At 40.4% G+C, this 15,525-nt stretch overlaps 1 protein-coding gene across 1 annotated transcript in view; it reads left to right on the top strand.

Moving 5' to 3' along the window:
- Nucleotides 1-15,525, top strand: part of LOC122806304 (patatin-like phospholipase domain-containing protein 2) — a 517,255-nt gene that overhangs the window by 484,737 nt on the left and 16,993 nt on the right. The gene's annotated exons all lie outside the window — the stretch shown is intronic.

Genomic DNA, 15,525 nt, shown 5'->3' with positions numbered 1-15,525 from the left:
GTAGTGTGAATTCTGTTCCAGGATTTGTGCTACAGAACTTTTTATAGCTGTATATACCTGCTTAAAGTTGCATTCTAGAGCTTTTATTACCTCACTACTGTTTTCCCCTGTTCTTTGAGTCTGCCCCAGCCCCCAGTGAGACAATAAGCTAAACATTTCTGAAATTATAACCATAGGACTTAGAGCTTCAGTTTAATTTTTTCCATCCCTACCACCCTTATCTTGTAGTTTTAAAAGGCTGTGTCTCTGACTTCTACTGCTTATGCTAATCTGACTTCCAAAGTCTACCCCCCCCACCTTCATTGCTATTATCTGATGTGTAACTTATTTAATTGCTTTTCTACCCATGGTTTTCCATATATATCCAGCAAACCAGTATGACACTTGAGTAAACCTCTCTTACTATGAATTGTCTCCTGTTCATTTTCCCAGAGCTCCCATCTGATTGTTCTCCCAACAGTCTGAGGGGCTCCTGAGTTAATTAAGCTCCATTCCTGGCAGATAAGATAGTTATTTTATTCTTTTATACTTTAGCTAACTGTTTAGAGTGCTACTGCTTTACTTTTGCCTTATTTGTTGATTTGCATTTAAATCATTTTAAGGATCACTAATATATAAAATTCTGTTGCCAGGGTAGTTAGCTTAAGTTGTTTTGTTGTAGCATTATACTTTCAAGCAATCTTTTTTTGGTGTTTTTACATCAAGAGGTTAACAGCATATACACAAACACACAGAAAGTACATTTTATCTATAGAACTACCCTTAGAACTGAAACTTGTAACTTAGTGTGGCTAAAACAAAGCTATTACATGGAGATAATCCACAGAAAGTACTCCAGAATTGCAAGGTTTCAGTGCCTTCCACACATTTAGACCATTGGCTGCTCAGACAGGGGCAAAAGGTGGGAAGAGTCTTGATCTATATTAGCAACAAACATAACTCTAGGCTGGTTAAACAGGATGATGGTCTGGAATTTATTCATGTGCAAATCACCATAGACAAAGTCCCATATCATATCCCACCAAGCTATAGGTCTCCGTCTATGTCTCTAGAATCCCATAGTTCATACCTAAACCTAATGGAGACATTCACCATTAAACTAAATACCCTACTTATGGGAGACTTTAACTACCACTATATAGACAGGGAAACATACACTGCCTCATACTCATAGGAACAATGATCCCTGGACTTGATTAACACAAATACCCTTGACCAGATAGTGAGCATATACCAGAGGGTCAGCTATACTGGACCTGATACTCACCAAAACAGGAGACTGCTGCACCCCTTCCCCAATGTAATGTTCTCATTGATGAGGTTAGACCCAAAAACTATCTCCTTTGAAATAAAAATCATTTTGATATCCCCAGCAAACCCTGCAGTAATCCCAGTAAGCCCTATAACAGTTAGGAATTATTTCAAAGCAAATTACATCTTATTAAGCAATAGTTTATCAAAATTCAATGCCCCTCCCAATCCTGAGTTCACAGCAACTTATGTGGAATTTTTCACAGAAATCATGTACAACCACTTCACAAGGGTGGATTTCTGTTTACCTTGCTACTGTTTATGCCCTGATCTTTGAGTCTGATGCAGCCCCCACTGAGACATTAAGCTAAAAGTTTCTGAAATTCTAACCATAGGACCGGAGCTCCAGTATTCACTTTATTTGATAATATCCCTGTCTAGCAAGTCTACTATATTTAGCAGGAGCTACGTCCACCCAGGGTCTTTTGTTCAATAATCTGAGAGGTGTGAAAGGCCCCAAAGTGTGAGATACAATCTTTTTATCAAAAGGAAAGAAAAAAGCTTTCATTTAAATTCTGCTTAAATAATTTAAGTTGCACTTATAGTGCTAGTATATATTTCTCAGGAAAAAAAAACTGTCATAGGGGTCTCCATTGTATGGCACATTGATGACCTGTGGTGATACTTTTATGTACTTCTCTGCTTTTTTGTCTATATTTTAGCCAAAAACATTATATGTTTCCATTTCTTTTAGTTTGTTCTGTGACCTTAGTCTTGTAGCTTCATTTGCAGTTGTTGGAAGATTTTAGCATTGTTTATATATTACATCAGTGGTTCCCAAACATTTTCGATTCTCGGCTCCCACGCTGAATCCAGGTTTTACCAAGGCCCCCCATGGCACGCATAAAGTGCATATTTTATTTATTTATTTATTTGACATTTGTTTAACGAGGCTGCCCGACTGGACTAGGAGACCTGAGGAGAAAAGCTCAAAAGTACAATAAAAATACAATTACCAAAAAAAAAGTGTACATTCTGCTTAACAGCATAACACTGATCTACTATGGTTGAGAGGTAAGCAAACCTAATGGCAACCTTATTAACTTTAAGTTTATAAGAGAAATATTTAAAATCTGTCCCTATTATTTGGCTCTGTCCAGCATACCTCTATAGATTTTTGCAGAATGTCCAGATTTTTGCCTCATATTTTTGGTCTTTTTCTCATACAATTGTTGTTTTCTGGCAAATCACAGGCAGATCATTGAGGTTGAAGTCAGAAAATAATGACAGACAGTTGAGTTTCATACTTCATACCCTTCAGAAAATTCATGCTAATGCAAAACCTGCATTTCTATCAACTTTCTAAGTTTGTGAGAGCAGTACTTTAAAGTGTCCCTATTTTGTGCCTTTGTACCCCCACTATTTTTGGCTTTGTCCAGATTTCTTGATCTAAGAGGGTGAGAGGTATGTGTCCAGTGGTATGGTCCAGACTTACACAGACCTCAAGGCTGCCGCTGCCAGGGATCACTCTCACTCATCACTCTCTCCCCCCGTGACACACACACACACACACACACACACACACACACACACACACGCACACATACACACACACACACACACACACACACACACACACACACACACACACACACACACACACACACACACACACACACACACACATCGCTTTCACTCTTTTCTGATCTCACACAGTCACAGTCACTTCCTCATTCATACCTGCATTCACTCACAGATCTCTCTCTCTCCCGATCAAACACACACATAGTCACTTCCTCATTCATACCTGCATTCATTCACACATCGTTCTCACTGTCTTTCACACCCACATGCCACACACCCACGTATGCATTCATTCATACATTGCTCTCACTCTCCTGATCACACACACATACACACACACACACACACACACACACACACACACACACACACACACACACACACACACACACACACACACAGAGCCACTTCTTCATTCATTCATTCTTGCATTCACTCACACATCACTCTCACTCTCCTGATCTCTCTCACACACACACACACACACACACACACACACACACACACACACACACACACACACACACACACACACACACACACACACTCTTTTGCTTTCATGCATGCATTCACCTGGACACGCAGACAGACACACACACACACACACACACTCATACAGGCATTCACTAACCTGATGGTCCGGTTCCAAGTGCTCCACAGCCCGGTACTGGTCTGCACCCGATGATTGGGGACCCCTGCTATACTTGATGCCAGTTCTGCTAAAAAGCTACGGTGTAGGTCTAGACTTAGTTCACCATGAACTAATAAGCTTAGCTGCAAAATAAACTGCAAACTGTTCATGGTTTATTTTGCAGCTAAGCTTATTAGTTTGAGTGCCCCTGTGAGGAAGCCATGGCTCCCCAGGGTGCCACGACACACACTTTGGGAACCCCTGCATTATTCTATTCTTCTATTTCCATAACTAGAATTACTGGTAAAACATAGCTTTTTGTACTTTAAACTCAGTTTGGGGCCTCCATCTTGTAGCTCTTTTCACAGTTGTGATATGACTGTAATCTACTGCCAGATTTGACCCTCATTTAGTCATTTATTGTATTACTGATAAATTTCTGCATAGTCTGGCACCTTAGCCTGTGGTGGGATTGCAGTAGTGGCAGTATTGTGAATTCTGTCCCAGGATTTGTGCTTCAGTACTTTTTATAGTTATATATGCCTGCTTAAAGTTGCATTCCAGTAGTCTGTGGTAGGATTACAGCAGTGGCAGTATTGTGAATTCTGCTGCAAGGTTTGTGCTTCATTACTTTGTATAGCTGTATATACTGCTTAAAGTTGCATTCCAATAGTCTGGTATGCTAGTCTGTGGTGGGATTGCATTAGTGGCAGTACTGTGAGCTCTGCTCCAGGATTTGTGCTTCTGTACTATTTATAACTGTATATACCTGATAAATGTTGAATAGTCTGGCACCTCAGTGTGTGGTGAGATTGCACTAGTGAGGGTGTTGTGAATTCTGCTCCAGGATTTGAGCTTCAGTACTTTGTATAGCAGTATATATCTGCTTAAAGGTGCATTCCAGTGTCTTTCTATTTACCTTGCTACTGTTTTTCTTTGTTTGAGTCTACCCCAGTCCCCACTGAGACATTAATTTAAAAGTTTCTGAAATTCTAACCAAAGGGCTAGATCTCCAGTTTGAATTTGTCTCAACCATTCCACCTTTCTCTTCTTGTGGTTTTGAACGGCTGTGTCTCTGGGTTCTACACCTTATGATAACCTGACATCCAAAGTCCCTCCCTTCCTTCTTTCATTGCTGTTGTCTGTTGTGTAACCTATTTCCTACCCATTGTTTTCTGTATATTCATAATACTAAGTGCCCATCTAGAAAACAAACAGTATTTCACTTGAGTAAACCTCCCTTGCTACAAATTGCCTCCTGCTCATTTTCCAAGGGCTCCGATCTGCTTTGCACCCCTGCCAAGCACTGAGGGGGTACTGCGTTATCCTAATTCATCTTTGTCAGATTAGAGATTTATTTTATTGTTTTTTATCAGTTAACTGTTTATAGAGTGCTACTGCTTTATTTTTGCTTTATTTGATTATTTTGTCTTTAAATCATTCTAAAGATCCCTAATACTTGAAATTGTCTTGTCAAGGCAGTTTAAATTATTTTGATATAGCATTACACTCTCAAGCAATCATTCTTGGTGTTTTTACATTAAGAGGTTATCAGTGCTCAGTACAGATGCAAATGCCCAGAAAGTGAATTTCATCTTTAAAACTGAAACCTATAACTTACTGTGGCTAAAGCAAAGCCATTGCATGGAGACAAGTTTAGAGCAGCTACTTTGCATGTTAAACAGTACTACTGTTAAATCTTAGCAAAATCTAACCTAGTCTAGTGCCAAACTCCTGAGACCATCCAAGGAGACTTTTTATATGCTTTTATAGTAATACTGTTATTTTTATGGCCTATATTGTTTGGGTTCAGTCACTATAGGGCTGTTATTATGAAAGCTGGATTTACTGAACCATTCTTCATGGGGTCGTTTCGTAATTTATGTCAGGCTTCAGTTTATTATTGCCCATTTTGAGCATGTGATTGTGTACAAAGTTTTTAAATTCTACAAAGTGGCATGGTCTTCTAACAGTCCTGACGAAGTTCACATTGTGTAGGAATGAAAGAGCTAAACTGTCTTGATTTCAATATACAAAGCTCCACTCAGGCCTACAATTCCTTCTATGTTGCTAGCTAATGTAAGACCTCTGGATAAAAAAATGGACTTTATCAATAGGCTGGGCATTAACACAAACAGTAACATAAGACGTAGCTGTATTATTATAATTCACTGAGAGATAGGTAAATTCAAATATCAGTATCCAAGCTGTTGGAATAGACAAATTCTCTGTATTCAGAGCAGACAGGTTGCAGGCTCTCAGTGGCAAAACAAAAGGTGGGGGAGTCTGCATATACATCAACAACAGCTGGTGTGAAAACAATGATGTCATTACTAGCTATTACTCAGCTGACATTGAATACCTTACAGTTAAGTGTCATCCAGTCAGCTTGCCCAGGGAGCTTTCAACTATCTTTATAACTGCAGTTTACATACCTCTGAGTGAAAACACTAATGAAGCACTCACCAACCTGTACCAGATAGCTTGTGATATGCAAAATAAGAACCCAGAGTGTGTCAACATTGTAGCTGGAGATTTCAATCAGGCCAAACTGAAAACTGTGCTACCAAACTACCAACAATATGTAAACTTCTCTACAAGTGGTGAAAGCACAATTGATCAAGTGTACTCAAATATCAAACAGCCATTCAAGGCAGTCCCCCACCCCCATCTTGGTGGCTCAGATCACATTTCTATCCTACTTATCCCTGCCTATAAACCAACACTAGTAACGGGAAAACCTTTCAGGAAGCAAATAAAGATGTGGCCTGAAAGTGCTGTCTCAGCTCTGCAAGACTGCTTGAATGCACTGACTGAAATATATTTAAAGAGGCTGCCACCATGACTCAAGGTATTAATTTGGATGAGTACCCTGAAATGGTTGTTGGGTACATCACAAAATGTATTGAGGATGTCACTAGCCTGAAGGCTGCAACCATCAGCGCCCACCAAAAACCCTGGCTCACCAGTGAGGTATACGAATTACTGAGAGCACATAATACTACCTTTAAGGCTGGAGACACAGAGACTTTGAAAAAGACCAGGATTAACTTTAACAAAGGTGTGAGAGTAGCAAAACAGGCCTATAGTCTAAAAATACAGACACCTCTCTGACCAGAAAGATCCCAGGCAGCTGTGAAGATAGATCCAAAGCATCATAGACTGTAAGCCACCATCCACACGGCTACCAACAAATGAAGATGCCACCCCTCTGCCCAAGAAACTATCTCCAACATTATTAAATGATTACCAACCAGTTGCACTTACCTCAATAGTGATGAAATATTTCAAAAAAATGGTCAAGGATCACAACATCCTGCCTACCTGCTACATTTTATTCTTTACAATTCGCATACAGGCCAAATCGTTCTACTGCGGATGCTATAACCTTAACACTTGGTTCATCACACCTTGGACCACATGGAAAATAAGGACTGTTAGGTGCGCATGCTGTTCATAGACTTCAGCTTGGCCTTCAAAACTGTTATTCTATAACAACTAACAACTGCTGTCTAAGCTGAGTAAACTGGGCATAGAAAATACAATATGCAACTGGATTCTCAACTTCCTAACTGAAAGGCCACAAATAGTTTGAGCTGGAAAGCACCACTCAAACAGCATCACCCTAAACACAGGGGTCCCACAAGGTTGCGTACTCAGTCCACTTTTTTTCACAATTCTAACACTGTGCAGCTATGCGTCAGTCAAATAGAATCATCAGATTTGCAGATGACACCACAGTAATCGACTTTATCAAGAAGGAAGACGAGGGGGTTTACAGGGAGGAAGTGAACCAACTTATTCATTGGTGCACTGACAACAACTTAGCACTAAATGTTGGGAAACCAAGGAAATCATTGATTTTAGGAAGAAGAAGAAAAAGCCACACACCCCTATCATCATCAGTGGTGCCACAGTGGAGAGAGTAAATAGCACCAAATTCCTAGGGGTACATATCTTGCAAGGCCTAAGTTGGGCCACAAGCACTTTCCACCTTGTAAACAGAGCCCAACAATGTCTTCACTTCTTTAGGAGACTTCTTAGACTTAACTCCCCCACCACAAGCCCTACTCACCTTCTACAGAGCCACGATTGAGAGTGTACTGACAAACAACATCATTGTCTGGTACGGAAATTGTTCTCAAGCTGATCAGAATGCACTGGATAAGATTGTTAAACAGGCCACAAAAGTCATTGGCTCCAATCTTCAATCCCTACAGGACATATATTCAAACAGATTCTATGGCACAGTCCAAAAACTATTGAGGGATATACACTATCTGGCTCATGGACTATTCAAACCCCTGCCAACAAGCAGAAGCATTAGATGCAGGACATCCAGATTCCATAACAGCTTCTTCCCACATGCCATCAGACTGCTGAATAACAAACCCATAGCCTAACGCACTACATGGGTATAACACTATTTGTGTGCAATATGTCATTGTTGTTTACATGAACTCTATGAATGGCTCACTTCATACATCTCTATATGCACTAGGACAACTGTGAACTGTAAGTTTATGGTATATATTGGTGATTGGTAAGTTTACATACGTGTCTCTGTTAGTATAGTACTGTTTTTCTGCATATCTTTATATTTCTACTGAGGCTATTCCTGTTATTGTATTTGTTGTGTTTCTGATGTAAAGAGAGCTTTCAAATTTGTTTTAGTTTAATTTTTTTGTATCTTATTTTTTAATTTATTTTTATTTTTAATTTAATTTTTTTATTAATCTACCTTCCTTCTGTAAATTGTCATTCTTATGGTATGAGCCTGAGTATCAAAATTACATGCAGTGATATACACTTTTTTTCTGTGTTGATCTGTATGACTATAAAGTTTACTTTCACTATGAGTTTGAATTTGTGTGTCACATGTAGCTGCATTTCCTAAGGTGTCCTTTCTGTTCCAGTTTTACATTCTCACCTGGTCTTGGTGTTTGGTTTTAGATCCCTGTATAACCCAGCCCACAACCTACAATAGCTCACCCAAATACAGGTCCAAACAACATGGATATATAATTTCCAAATGTCTCTGTAGCCAGCTTGGTTGATATGGGCATCCTGAGACAATGTAACAATTGTCTCATCTTCACACACAACCATTTCATCCTTAAAGAAACAAACACAGTATGCAAGAGATGCACACGCACAATTTCACTGGAGGCCAAATTCTTCCAAAACAACAAGGTTGTCAAGAACACACACATACACACACTACATCCAACACACACAATGCTCACCACACACACACATATATATACCAAATTATACTGAGGTACTAAAAAGCAGTCTTCCTGTAAACAGCAACATCTATCCTCAGTAATCCCTAAAAAAGTCACCAAAAACAACACAAAACATCACACACCACACATATGCCTACACCCAGTTGAACCCCAACAGCAAATCTATTAGGCAAGCAAACCAATTACCCAGGACTATTGTCATAGGTGACTACATTGTATGACACATGGATGCCCCACTCACCAGATAGAAATAGGAGAAGATAACCATCATCTGCTTATCTGGAGTAAGGATCCACCAAGTTATGCATGTGTTCAAGTCACTACACCTCATGTACCAGTGTGATTCTATCGTAGTCCATGTGGGCATTAATGACATGAGATGTACTTCCCTCGACTATATGAAGAGAGATGTTGATTTCTTTGAGTATGTGTCTCATGCAGGTATGTGCATTGCATTGAGCAGCATTCTACCTTCACCAAGGATGATACCACAGTATGAACAAAAGATAATTTGCTTCAATAATTGGCTTAGTTTCTGGTTTCTTTTCAGGGGGATTCAATATGTGTCAGCATGGGAGGCCATGGTTAATAAACTGCGTTGCTTTGGAAAGGATGGTCTGCACCTGTCTGAGTCTCCCCTAGGTTTCTGAATATTGGTTAAAACTTTACCCATCCCTTTAGAACCTTTTTTTTAGGCAATGCCAAATTGACAGACCTGCTGACGTAGCAAATAAAACCTAAAGAAACCTAAAGGTGTTAGTGCTCAATGCTAGGAGCCTAAACAAGGAACTCCCCACCCTACAAGCTCTCCTCATTTTGGAGAATATAGACATCGGTGCTATTACCAAAACATGGTTTAAATCCACAAAAGGTACCTTCCAGTCATTTAGGCCATTAGCTGCACAGAGAGAGACAAAAGGTGGAGGAGTCTTAGTTTATATTAGCAACAAGCATAACTCCAGTTTGGTTCAATGAATGATGCCTTGGAATTCATCCACTTGTGAATCACTATAGACAGAGTCCCATACTGTACCCTAGTAAGCTTGAATTGCTGTATAGGGGCTGCTGTACCTACTATAAGTCCAAAACAAACTCTAAAAATAGATCACAAATCTGAAGGTAATGCTACTCAATGCTAGACGTCTAAACCTCAAAATGCACTCTCTCGAGGCACTCCTAAAAATGGAGAACATCGATATCTGTGCAGTAACTGAGACCTGGTTCAAGGCTCCAGAGAGCACCACTGCAATACCAGGCTACAACTCTTACCACACTTTTCGGCCACCAAACCAGGACCGAAACACTAAAGGTGGAGGAGTGTCAATATTCACCAAGGATATTCACACCACCAGGCTAGTTGGCCAACACAATGTGTCTGAAATTCTCAAGGTGCAACTAACACTAGGTAAGACTGCAATCCAAATTGTAGCTTGCTACAGATCCCCCACCATACCCCAAGATTCTCACTACACCTTTCTAAACATACTGGAAAATATTAAGACAGAACCAAACACCCTAATACTGGGTGATTTTAACTACCCTGCCATTAACTGGGAAAACTACTCATGTCCCAACACCTTTGCGCAACGGTTCTTGGAATTCATAAATTCCAACGCCCTGGATCAACTAATCCATAGTCCCACCAGGGGCTCCAATATCCTAGACCTGGTCATTACCAACATGGGAAATCAATGCTCCATACCTATGGTCACCCCCTTGTTAGTCAAGTCTGACCATAAGCTAATCACCCTTAACATCCACATCCCACCCCCACCCCCCAGTAAAGAAACCACCACAAAAATCTTCTCCAAAGCCAACTTCATGCTACTCAAGTCAGAAGTAACAAACTTCATGACACCCATGTAGACGGGAACTGAAAGTTCAACTGCTGAATCCTACACTAAGGCACTGTACGAGCACATCCACTCATGCATGAATCGTGCCATCCCAAATAGAACCAAAATGCTCTCATCCAAAAAAAAAGGAAGCCAATCTGGTGGTCCCCTGCCATAAACAAACTTTACAACAAAAGGAAGAAACTTTTGCAGAAAAGAGGAAAATCCCAGGATGCAAAAACACACTTACTAGCTTGAGTAAGAAACTGAGATGCCTCATAAAATCCTCCAAAGCTAGTTACGAAAATAAAATTGCCAAAGATTCCAAAGACAACCACAAAGCATTCTATAACTATGTCAAGAATCTAAATGGCAATGCTCAGATCTGCTCTGAGCTAAAACAGAATGGCATTAAATATACTGATCCGAAGGATATTGCCAATATCCTGGCAGATCGATTCAGTGCCAACTTCACCCCTCTCACCCCTAAATGGCCCATCTCAATACCGGAAGATTGCCAAATTCCAGTAATAACGCCACACAGGTACAAAACGCACTCTCTAAAGCCAAGAATACAGCATCCATGGGACCAGATGACATCCTGGGCTGTGTACTACATGAACTACAATATGAACTGGCACCTCACCTAAGTGTCATGTTTAATCAGAGCATCACCTCAGGTTTCGTGCCCACTGAGTGGCACAGAGCTACAGTTATCCCAATCCACAAGGTGGGAATCCACCTTGGATCCCGGAAACTACCGTCCCATCAGTCTGACAAGCCTTATCTGCAAGGCCATGGAGCGTATTATCATGGAACTTATAAACAAAGACATTGGCAACCTTCAAACACTGAACCCCACCCAGTTTGGGTTCGTGAAGGGCCGATCTTGCCTCCTGAACCTGATTGACTTCTTTGAATCAGTCTCCAGAGCCATGGACAAGGGTAAGGTGGTCCACACAGCCTATCTAGACCTTGCCAAGGCCTTTGACACCATCCCCCACTCTGGAATCATAGATAAACTTACTAAGTTGGGCATTAATCCCTATGTCACACAATGGGTTGGTAAATGGCTTACTGATAGAACCCACACTGTAAAAGTAGCCGACTCCAAATCCAGTTCCAAACAAGTGACAAGTGGAGTACCTCAGGGTTCAGTCCTGGGGCCGCTCTTGTTTGGCATCTACTTCTCTGAAGTACAGGTCAACACCAAGGGACTCTGGCTAACAAAGTTTGCAGATGACTGCAAACTGGGAGCTATTATTGAATCCCCAAATGATGTGGATACTCTACAAAAGGGCCTTACAGAAACAGATGCTTGGTACCAGAGCCATGGGCTCAAGCTCATTGCCAAGAAATGTATTGTTATCCCCTTTGGGAAAAAACATGTATCCATGAATTACCATATAGGTGGCAGTACACTAAACACAGAAAGTGTGATAAGAGACTTAGGGACACAGGTGGACAGTGGTCTCACCTTCGATAACCACATCGCCACAACAGTCAGGAAATCCTTCTATGTGGCACACCTCATCATGAAGGGCTTTTCATCCAGAAAAAAGGAGGTCATTGTCCCACTGTACTCATCCCTCATTAGACCCATTATATAATACAACACCCCATTTGGTATGTACCTCTCAAGACATCTGCAACAACTGGAAAGGCCTCAGAAATACCTCACTAAAAGAATCACAGGCCTAAAGCAGATGCCCTACACTGACCGCCTTAAAAACTCCAGCTATACTCTGTCGCATATCGTCTACTCAGAGGCGATCTCTGCTTAACATACAAGGCCATGTCAAACCCAGAGCTGTTGGACATGCTACACTTAAAGAAATCCCAATCCCTCAGAGCTACATGCTCCAGGGATCTAAACCTTGTCATCACAATAAACAAAACATGCTGGAGGGATAGGTTCCTGACCCAGAGACTCCCCAGACTCTGGAATAGATTGCCCATACATGTCAAGCAGAGTGCCTCTTTGGACCTCTTCAAGAGGAACCTTGACGATTGGATGGGAGAAAGGAAATTCACCCCAGGGATCACGTCAGTCGCCCTGCTAGACAGGGGTCCAGGAAAGTAAATAATGTGGGAAGAAATAGCCAGGGAATTCTTATGGCTAGGCTTGTATAGGCCCTAGGGCTGATAGCCTAGTACCAACCTATGAACCTATGAACCCATAGCTCATACCTAGATCTACTGGAGACACTCACCACTGAAAAATACCCTATTCATGGGAATCTTTAACTATGCCTCTATAGACTGGCAGTCATATGCTGCCTCATACTCACAGGCCCAATGATTCCTGGGTTTTATTTATACAAATACTCTTGACCAGATAGTGGACATACCCACCTGAGGTTCAGTCATTCTGTACCTGGTACTCACCAATATGGAAGGGAGCACTACCCCGGCCTCCCATGTCATAGCCTCACTGGTGATGTCAGACCATAAAGCTGTCTCCTTTGAAAACAAAAAAAATCAGCTCAGTAACTGTAGCGAGCCCTTTAACAGTTATGAACTATTCCAAAGTAAACTACATCCTATTACGTGATAATCTGTCAAAATTCAATGACCCTCCCAAACCAGAGTTCATAGCAACCTATGTGTTATTGTCCACAGTAACCCTGCAAAACCATTTAAGTTGCTGTATGGGGGCTGCTGTACCTACTATAAGTCCAAAACAAACTCTAAAAATAGATCACAGTGGTGGAATCCTAACCTTAATAGGGTATATAATGAATAGAAAAAAAATTACTCAGATAACCAAATGATACATCCAAGCTGTGATAACTCTATCACCTCTTACTACCTAACATGGAGCCATATAAATTTAATACAGTTGACCAGAAGCAAACTGTTGCCCAGACTCAACCAAAATTACTAAAACTTACTGCCTTAGAAATAGCTGCTCTAATTACTATCCTGTTTAATTACAGTATTGAAAGTGGCTGTGTACCCAAAATATGAAATATAAATGCCATCTTCTTTCTTTAATAAGATATTACATCAACAGCCTTCACAAAGTATTACCCTAATCAAGGTTCTAGAAAACATTATGTGCAGTTCACCGTTAAACTGCTTACAGAATATAAGCCTTTTTTTCTTCTTTAACAGCTGTCACCAATGTCATTCTACTCAGTGGGTGGTCTTAACACGGGATGGTATTATAGACGATATCCATACTGGACTCAACTATGGAAAAGTGTCATCTGTATTCTTCTTGGATTTGTCTAAACATTTGATACACATCTCTACCCTCTATATGTATAAAATTGTTATAGTATGATATTTCCAAGGAGCATAGTGACTACTTAAGCAGAATATTGACTATTACGTTATGTCCAAAATAGGCAGCACTCATGGACCTATTCTTGATCCTCTACTTTTCAAACTCTTTTTCAATCATAAATAACATTTGCAACAGAGTACCCTTTAAATTGGTATTCCTTCACTGCCTCCACTACTGAGGATATATTATACTTCATCTGAAAACCTTGAATAATAGTTAAAAAGCCTCAGTTCAATATACTGCTGCTGCTATATATTTTTACCAAGTCAAAGTCAAAGTAAACTTTATTGTCATTCAGAAATCACACAAGCGTAAAACCTGAATGGAATTCCAAATCTCCAGACTCAATGTGCAGACAACATATAAACTATTTTCACAGACATTTATGTATGTAACACCTGGCTATTACATCACAGACATGCAGGTAGACAGACTAATATTACACATAATTAGAAACATATTTTAACACTTTTTGAGCTGAACACTTACTTGCATGAGACTTCAGTATTGCGCAGGTACTTGGTTAAGACATTGCATTGATCCTTGCACTGAAAGAGACATTGAGTATTGCACTATGAACATTGGAGTATTGCACTATAGTTAATTTATGAATTTGCATGTATTGCACTGAAAGAAGAAATATTTTACTGCATTGCTTACTGCCCTAGATGGCCTATAAGTTACAGTTATGGTGAATATTGAAATAAGTATTAGGTGAGACTGGTAACCAGGTTCTTGCACAAATTGAGACAGTTTCTACTGACCCAGTTGAACATCACAGAGTGTAGTGGTTATTAGAGTTCAGCAGCCTGATGACATCAGGGAAGAAGCTGTTCCTGAATCTCGTTGTTCTGCAATGTATGCTTTGGAAACGCTTTCCGGATGATAGATGAGGAACAGCCTGTAAGCAGGGTGAGTGCAGTCTTTAATTATTCCTCTGGACATGCTGAGACATCTGGATAAGTACAAGTCATGGATAGGTGGTAAATTGGTCTTAATGATCCTCTTGGCTGTCTTCACCACTCTCCGGAGGGATTTACGCTCAGAGGTAGAGCAGCTTCCAGAACATACTACAATGTTTTCATCTGGATGCTTTCTATTGTACCGCTGTAGAAGATAGTGAGAACTGCCGATGGGAGATTCACTGTCCTCAACCTTCTTAAAAAGTGCAGCCCCTGGTGTGCTTTCTTGACTATGGCATTTGTATTTGTGCTCCAAAACAAGTCCTCATTGATGTGCACTCCCAGAAACTTTGTGCTTCTCACTCTTTCAACTGTTTCCCCATTGATGGTGCAGGGAGAATGCTCCTTGCAGTTTTTCCTTTAGTCCACAATTATTTCTGTTGTCTTGTTCACATTTAGTCCACAATATAATTGTAAAAGACTCAACCACAAAAAAGAGAGAAGGTTCAGTCCCTCAGTAAGTAACAAACTTCTTTAATAACAGGCAAGATTGGCGCTTTCGTCTTGTGTACAAGACTTCATCAGTTGTTCACATTTAGTGCTAAGTTGTTATTTCCACACGAGGTAAGGAGTTGTTCCACCTCATCTCTATATGCTGTTTCATCATCATTACTGATGAGGCCCACCACTGTTGTATCATCAGCAAACCTGATGTGATTTGTATTGTACCTGGCTGTGTAATCATGTGTTAACAGGGTGAACAGCAAGGGACTTAGTACAC

Source organism: Protopterus annectens, chromosome 7.part0 (assembly GCF_019279795.1).
Source record: "Protopterus annectens isolate FY-2018-M chromosome 7.part0, PAN1.0, whole genome shotgun sequence".
NCBI classification, from domain to species: Eukaryota; Metazoa; Chordata; order Ceratodontiformes; family Protopteridae; genus Protopterus; species Protopterus annectens.
Note: the sequence above shows the minus strand (reverse complement) of the source record. Positions and strands in the feature narration are given on the sequence as shown.